At 40.0% G+C, this 8,253-nt stretch overlaps 1 long non-coding RNA gene across 1 annotated transcript; it reads right to left on the reverse strand.

The window, feature by feature from the left end:
• Nucleotides 1-207: 207 nt before the first annotated feature.
• On the reverse strand, nt 208-6,880 carry LOC121790210. The gene is made up of 3 exons (XR_006048230.1): nt 6,836-6,880; nt 438-542; nt 208-363 (listed from the first exon to the last, which is right to left on the reverse strand). It is a non-coding gene; the product is annotated as an uncharacterized LOC121790210 (long non-coding RNA).
• Between the last annotated feature and the right edge of the window lie 1,373 nt (nt 6,881-8,253).

The raw sequence follows: 8,253 nt of genomic DNA on the forward strand, positions 1-8,253 counted from the left end.
AAAACATTAACCTCACTTATGCTTGGCCTTGGACAGAGGAAGTAATTACTACATGCACTAGACAATCAACATAGCAAATTGGCACGTAAATTAGAAGAGAAATAATACTAAAACATAATGATAAGAGATAGATAGTTAAAATTACACCGATGACAAGAGGTTAAATCGTATACACACTCACCACAACTACATATATGGTGGCGATGATGATGATCAAGCAAAAGCAGTGGGAGCAACACCACCATGCAGGGTGATTTTAGCTGCAATATCTTCCTTCCTAATCACAACCTTGTCAATCTCCTTCCCCTCTTTGAAGAACACAAAGGAGGACAGCGTGTTGATTTTGTACTCCTTAGCAACCCTCTGCACCCATTGTATAAAGTTAGAGATACAATTTTGATTAACCTAACAACATGAATGGAAGTACAGTTACATACACTAAGCTCATCAGCGTCCACCTTCAAGAATATAACATGGGGTGCCTTCTTGGCTATCTCGGCCAGAATAGGCTTCAGCCATGAAACACCAAACTCCACAACCACCTGATCACAAGATAGTTAAGCAACAAAGCACAAACATACACACAACCCAACATTGACATTATGACCCATTGTGTCCAAGTTGATGAAGAAGACATTACTACATTGAGAACCAACCTACAGTTATTGACCAGTTCCTTGTAATAAACATTTCATGTTAAAACCTCAAGAAACACAAGAAACAAGACAGAAACACACACATACTGACATCATCAACGGTCGTGCAAACTATACTAATCGGCCATTATAATGAAGCTAATTATCAATCCCTAACAGCAAACATTTCATGTCAAACCTTTAAAGAATCTTGAACACGACAGAAGGCAGAACAAACAGAGCAACACACACACATCCCCCGCAAGATTGACTTTATATGCATTGTGTCGAACGAAATGACTACACTAACCTAACTTCGGCATAAAGTGACTGATCAATACCTAGCAGCAATCATTTCATGTCAAGACTATAAAATTTTTGAGCCACACGACATAGACACACACACACACACAAATCATTATCATACTTGTGTCAAGGAAGAAGCGCACACTATCGAAATTAGTCACTAACATAACAGCAAACACTATTGTAGTCTAGGTATCGACACGGCCAATATATTTCACTAGATAACAAGCTATATCTTTCTACTAAAGTAGATTCACAATAAGATCTTACCATCGCATGAATTGTAAGGAAAATGCTAACTATTTACCAGTGTGTTGGTGTCAATAAACTTCTGGAAAAGTTTCTTCCATTCACGGAATGAGTATCAGCAAATCACTTGTTGCGAAGCCAATTTCTCTTGTTCGAAATGAAATGGGAAACAATCCATATTTCCATCAATATTACCATCGTCATTGTCGTCATCATAGTGATTCTGACCAACAACAAACGCATATCTGCGTTTTAATGGATCCAGAAAGCGTTGTTGCTTTACTTTCTGTTGGAAAGAGGGACGTCATTAATATGCCGCCCAACATTCATTTTGGGTGATGAGTCCCTAAGTCTTGTAGAGTTCCAACTCACATTTATTGATGTACTAGAACCTTCTCTTTCACCCTATAAATACTAGGGTGAATGAGCATTTGAAAGATATACAAGAAATATTTTTCTTTCTACTTCCTACTCTCAATATGCCTTACCAACTTATCTATATCTCTCTCGATTACCATCTTTAAGATGGTATCAGAGCAGGAAACCAACAAAAAAAACCTCTAATGGAGGTCAACCAAATATCCACTCTCGAGCTATTGATCGAGACAATCTCAAAACTAATTGAGTTGTACAAATCCACACACACCAAAGCCAAAACTCACCGATGGCTGAGAAGGTAGGACAAATTGTTCTTGAATCTGTCTTGAAGAAACAGAAGATAGAAGAGGAATGGGCCTTGGTCAAGAGGCAGGAGGTTGCAGCTCTCAAGGAAAAGAAGGCTGCTAACAGGAAGCTAATTTACAACAGAACCAAGGACTATGCGAAGGAATATGCTGCACAGGAAAAGCAACAGCATTATGGTAGAAAATCTGAATCCCCAATCACTACACACAATGGGACTAATTCCAACTCCTCTGCCGCGAATGCCGATCCCCAGCCGGGGAAGCTGGTTTCGGTGCCGGCAATGGCTATGGAGAAGAGCACTACTGCCGGCGGTGAGACTGCGGCGGCCGTTAAAAGGATTCAAGCGAAAAGAAACGGGGATGGGGATGCGGCGAGAAGCGCTGCTTCTCCGCGAGCGAGATCTCCGGCGAGGTTGAGAGTTCAGAATGATAATCAGAACCAGCAGCATCCGGCTGAAGCAGTGGCATCGGCGGAAGCGACGGCGGCTGAAGTTGCAGCGACGGCGGCTGAGGCGCCTCCGACGGTGGCTGAGCAGAGGAGAAGGAGAAAGAAATGTGGGGGAATAGCCCTCAAGTTAAAGAAATGTGGGGGATGAAGAAGGGTCCGATTTGGGGGTTTTGGAAAAACCCTCCCTCCATTTTGCAAATGAGCCCCTCAAGTTTAAGAAAACTCCAAAATAAACCCCACCCCCCCAAAAATCCCTACCAAAATTTCCCAAAGTCAATTTTGAGAGTACCAAATCCAACCCAGTTGACCAAAAAATTGCAGAAAAAACCCCCTTGTGTCCGAATTTCCGAAAATACACCCCAACATTTTGAATTTCATCAGCCTTCCATTACTTGTACAAACACATTCCAAGCTTTAGCGTACTCATCTTCTTCAAACATAGGTCCTAAAGACTACCAGTGGATTTTTGACTGTGGGGCAACTGATACAATGTCCTTTGATGCATCGGACTTCCTCAATATTTCTCAATCCACAAAGAAATTTGTCCAAACAGCTAGTGGGGAGTTAGCACAAGTAGAGGGGGGCGGGAATTGTCACTATCTCACCAACCCTTCGCCTCTCGAACTGTCTTTATGTTCCTTCATTGTCCACAAACTTTTGTCTGTTAGTCATGTAACAAGAGATCTCAACTGCAAATTGCTATGCAGCCTCATTTTTGTATGTTACAGGACATCAAGACGGGGACGATAGTTGGGCGTGGCACTGAGCGACATGGATTGTACTACGTGGATGAGATAGCCCAACAGAGTACTTGCGATGCTAACTCATGGACTAACTGACAGACAGATTTGGCTCTTGCATCGCCGGTTAGGACACCCATCCATAAGTTATCTTCGTCTAATCTTTCCTGAGTTAGTTTCTTCTACACATGTTTTGAATTGTGAAACTTGTGTTTTAGCAAAAAGTCACAGACATTCCTTCAAATTAAACAACACTAGAGAAAAATCACCTTTTGCTTTGGTTCACTCTGATGTGTGGGGCCCTGCTCCGGTTACTGGAGGACGAGGTTTTCGATATTTTTGTTGTTTATTGATGATTTTTCGCGTATGACTTGGATTTATTTTTGAAAACAAAATCAGAAGTTTTTGAGAAATTTTCTGAGTTCTATCGTCTTGTTCAAACCCAATATAACTCTAGAATTCAAATCCTTAGATCGGATAATGGGAGGGAATATGTGAACTCTAGAATGAAAACCTTCTTCACCGAAAAAGGCCTTGTCCACCAAACTTCATGTGTCTATACACCAGAACAAAATGGGGTAGCCGAGCGGAAAAATCGATATATCCTAGAAATCACTCGTGCCCTCCTCATTGAATCAAACATCCCAAAATCCTTCTGGCCAGAAGCCATCGCAACTTCCGTCTATCTCTTAAATCGCCTTCCCACAGGGATCCTTAACTTCAAAACTCCTCTAGAGGTCTTCTCTTCCCAAAACTCGGTACCATCGTCCCTCCATCTAGACCCCAAAATTTTTGGTTGTACCGTGTTTGTCCACATACCCAAACATGACCGTGACAAATTCTCACCTTGTGCAGTCAAATGTGTCTTCTTGGGTTATGGGAAAAATCAAAAAGGGTATAGATGTTATGACCCATCAACAGATCGCATGTATGTTACTATGAACTGTGACTTTGTTGAGAGTGAATACTTCTATAGCCAATCTAGCGGTCAGGGGGAGAGTCAGACGGATAATCCAAACAGTGACGCACTAAATTGGCTACCTCTGTGGGGAGAAACCATTCAGGGGGAGGATACTCAAGGGGAAAACAACCAAACTACCCTACCAGACCAAAATCCTGCCGTAGAAATCGGTCTAACAGAGGAAGTTAGCAGTACCACTGGGCAGTCAAATCTACATGAACAGAACATGCCGCTTCAGGACACTGCCAGCTATCTGACCAGTCCTTGAATCCTGAGGTAAATACTTCTGATCCCAATATCGGTACCCTACTTGAAACCACTAACAGTGACAGGGAAAACAGAAGTGATACAAATGAGCCACCAGCCGAACAAGAGAGAGAGCACGACAGATTGCCCCAAAGAAATACAAGGGGCATTCCTCCTCGAAGATATTCGCCAGACTGGAAAGGGCGGAAATCTAGATACAGTATTGCAAATCTTACCCAGGGACACCTCACCGAAATGGCTAGGGCATTCGAAGCTGCACTTTATGAAGAAGAAGAGATTCCGCAATCCTTCGAAGAGGCAATGGAACACAAGCACTGGAGGGAAGCCATGAAGAAGGAGGTTGATGCCTTAATAAAAAATGAAACGTGGGAGAAGTGTACTCTACCTCCGGGAAAGAAACCAGTAGGATGTCGTTGGATCTTCACCATAAAAAGACGTGCAGATGGTTCAATCGAGAGATACAAGGCAAGATTAGTTGCTAAGGGATATACTCAGGTGTATGGAGTAGACTATGAAGAAACTTTCTCCCCTGTGGCCAAACTAAATACAGTAAGAACACTTCTATCTGTAGCTGCATGTAAGGAATGACCATTATACCAGTTTGATGTTACAAATGCCTTTCTTCATGGAGAACTTGAGAAGACAAGGAAGTCTACATGGAGGTTCCCCCAGGTTTTTGTGGTGAATTTGGAAAAGGACAGGTGTGCAGACTGAGGATGACCCTTTATGGGTTAAAGCAATCACCCAGAGTATGGTTTGGGAGATTTTGCCAGGCAATGTTCAAACATGGCTTCAAACAAAGCCATTCAGATCACACACTATTCCTAAAGAAGAGGAACGGCAAAATGACATGTCTAATAATCTATGTTGATGACATGATCATAACAGGAGATGATGCCGAGGAAATCCAAAATCTAAAGGAGAATCTTTTCAAGGAGTTTGAAATGAAGGACTTGGGAGCTTTAAAGTACTTCCTAGGAATTGAAGTGTTGAGATCCAAGCACGGAATATTCCTAAGGCAGAAGAAGTATGTTCTTGACATGTTAGTAGAAACGGGCCTACTGGACTGCAAACCTGCTGAAACGCCAATGGTACCCAGCCATGGATTGAAGATTGTGGATGGAGCTAAGCCTATAGACCGTGAAAGATATCAACGGTTAGTAGGTAAACTTATCTATCTCTCTCATACTAGACCCGACATCACATATGCAGTTGGAGTGGTCAGTCAATTCATGCATCAGCCTCAGGAAGAGCATATGGATGCTGTCATGAGAATTGTGAGATATCTAAAGGGAACAGTCGGTTATGGGGTATTCTTAGAAAAAAAGAAAGACTTGGAAATTGATGGATACACCGATGCAGATTGGGCAAGCAATCCAGTCGATAGAAAATCTACTGGAGGATATTTTACCTTTGTTGGGGGAAACCTAGTCACTTGGAGAAGCAAGAAGCAAAAAGTTGTAGCATTATCAAGTGCAGAAGCAGAATTTCGAGGGATCAGAAGTGGCCTGATGGAGATACTTTGGCTTAGGAGGTTATTAACAGAAATTGGCTTCCCACCAACACGGAAAAGTCAGCTTTTCTGTGACAATAAAGTTGCAATTAGCATTTCAGAAAATCCCGTGCAGCATGACAGGACTAAACATGTTGAGGTCGATCGTCACTTTATCAAAGAGAAACTTGAAAGCGGAATTATCGAGTTCCCATTTGTCCGATCCGAGGAACAACTGGCAGACATTCTCACCAAGGCGCTGAGTCCTACAAAATTCAAAGAATTCATTGGCAAGTTAAGTATCGGGGATACCGTTACTCAACTTGAGGGGGAGTGTTGGAAAGAGGGACGTCATTAATATGCCGCCCAACATTCATTTTGGGTGATGAGTCCCTAAGTCTTGTAGAGTTCCAACTCACATTTATTGATGTACTAGAACCTTCTCTTTCACCCTATAGATACTAGGGTGAATGAGCATTTGAAAGATATACACAAATATTTTTCTTTCTACTTCCTACTCTCAATATGCCTTACCAACTTATCTATATCTCTCTCGATTACCATCTTTAAGACTTTCTCGGAAGCATATGATTTTCCATACTCGGTACACACCATTTATCCAACAAACCGGTTACAAGCGGCATGACACCATCGCCAGGTATTAGTGTTGTCACAGATCGGATAGCGGTAGTGGATCCGCCGCCGGAAAGGAGATTTTTGAAGACAAAAAGTGTTCTCGACTTGTTTTTGTTAACTGAAGAAAATCAGCATGAAAATTAAACAACCCGTAATTCATGAAAATTATCAAGCCCCAAAACATGAATCCATAATTCATGAAAAACAATGGAAAGAACAAAATAAAAGGTTGCTGCCTTGGGGATGCGGAAAACGTTGCTGGAACTTCACAATCATTGAGTTTTTTTAGATCAATGATGAAAAACGTTGCTGGTGGAGAGTGGAAAATTGGATATACAATGTAAAAATCCTAAAGTGAGGCAAAAGTTGCTGGAAAAAATAAAAAAATAATAAATAAAATGAAGGAAACGTTGGTTACCTGAAATATCACCTGTAGCTGGAGGCTGCCTTGCTGGTGTTGGCGGGTGGTGGCAGGAGGAAGCAGGCGGCGTAGAATGTAGGAATATAAATGCGAAAAAGAATTGTTAATTGAGTGAATTCTTATTTGCATTATTATTAATTAAAAGGTTAGGGTTGAAAATTATAAGTATCTTAGATTATAAAGTTATGTATTATTGCTTCTTTTATTATTATATTATATTATTTACGAATTCGTTTTAACCATTGGAATTTTTTTTTATCTTTGGAACATAAGAAAATATTCTTATCTATTTGTTCAAATTATATCTAAATAATATATTGTTCATGGTGAAAGTGAACATTGTACTAGATATTTGAAAATGATGATAACCATTCTAAATCAATGTCGATTTTTAGAGTTATTAAACAAACGATTATGAATCATAATACAAATAATTATACTCTTAATTCCTATCTTAAACAAAATTCTAAAATGAAATTCAAATACATAAAAAAAGACAAATAATGAAATACGATAGTTAAATAAAAACGTAAACTAGTAATTAGATAATTAGGACTAGAATTTTATGAAGCTGGTGGAAATCATCTCAGGAGCTCAAGTCACATCTATAGTAGTAGCAAAGGGTGTGATCCGTTGCTAACTTACTAACTCATCAATGCAATGTATTAAAAATGTCACACGATGATACTGAACTTAAGTTGATATTTTAATACATTATGTTGACATTGATATTTAAATGTGAACACAGTTTATTAAAATATCAACACAAATATGTGTTGATATTTTTAATACACTAAATTGATGAGTTAGCAAGTTAGCAATTTAAGAAAAGTAAGCATTTTAACGCACTCCGTAGTAGTAATATCTTAAACGATGACAGGATTATGATGATGATGTAGTAGGGTGATCTTAGCTGCAACAGCTTCTTCCTCTGTCGTCTCAATCCTCTCAATCACAAGCCCCCTCCTTGAAGAACACAATACCTTGATCTTGCAGTGCCGAGCAACACATTGCATCCCCTGTAACAACGTTAGAGGTCCAATCCTGATTGATCTAACAACATAAATGGAGGTATGTTACGGACGTTCTCCGTAACAAGGCCGGATGGCTAACTTCTCGGAGAGATAAGGTGATCGAACCGTCGACGTGCTCGAAGGAAAGGCCACGATTTGCGGTTTCACGGACGTTCTCCGTTGGACAGCAAATAAGGAACGAAAATTATACTTGTGATTCAAGCCAACTTGGGCGAAATACTGATTTTATTAATTGACTGAATGAATAAAAAGATAACAATCTATCATATTTATAATACTAGAACTACTACCCTAACTTAATGAACAAGAAAACAAATATATAGAAAAGAAGATATGCAAATTCCTAATATAGCTAAACTAAATAATAATAATAATAATAGG

The sequence above is a fragment of the Salvia splendens genome, unplaced genomic scaffold, assembly GCF_004379255.2.
Source record: "Salvia splendens isolate huo1 unplaced genomic scaffold, SspV2 ctg441, whole genome shotgun sequence".
NCBI lineage: Eukaryota > Viridiplantae > Streptophyta > Magnoliopsida > Lamiales > Lamiaceae > Salvia > Salvia splendens.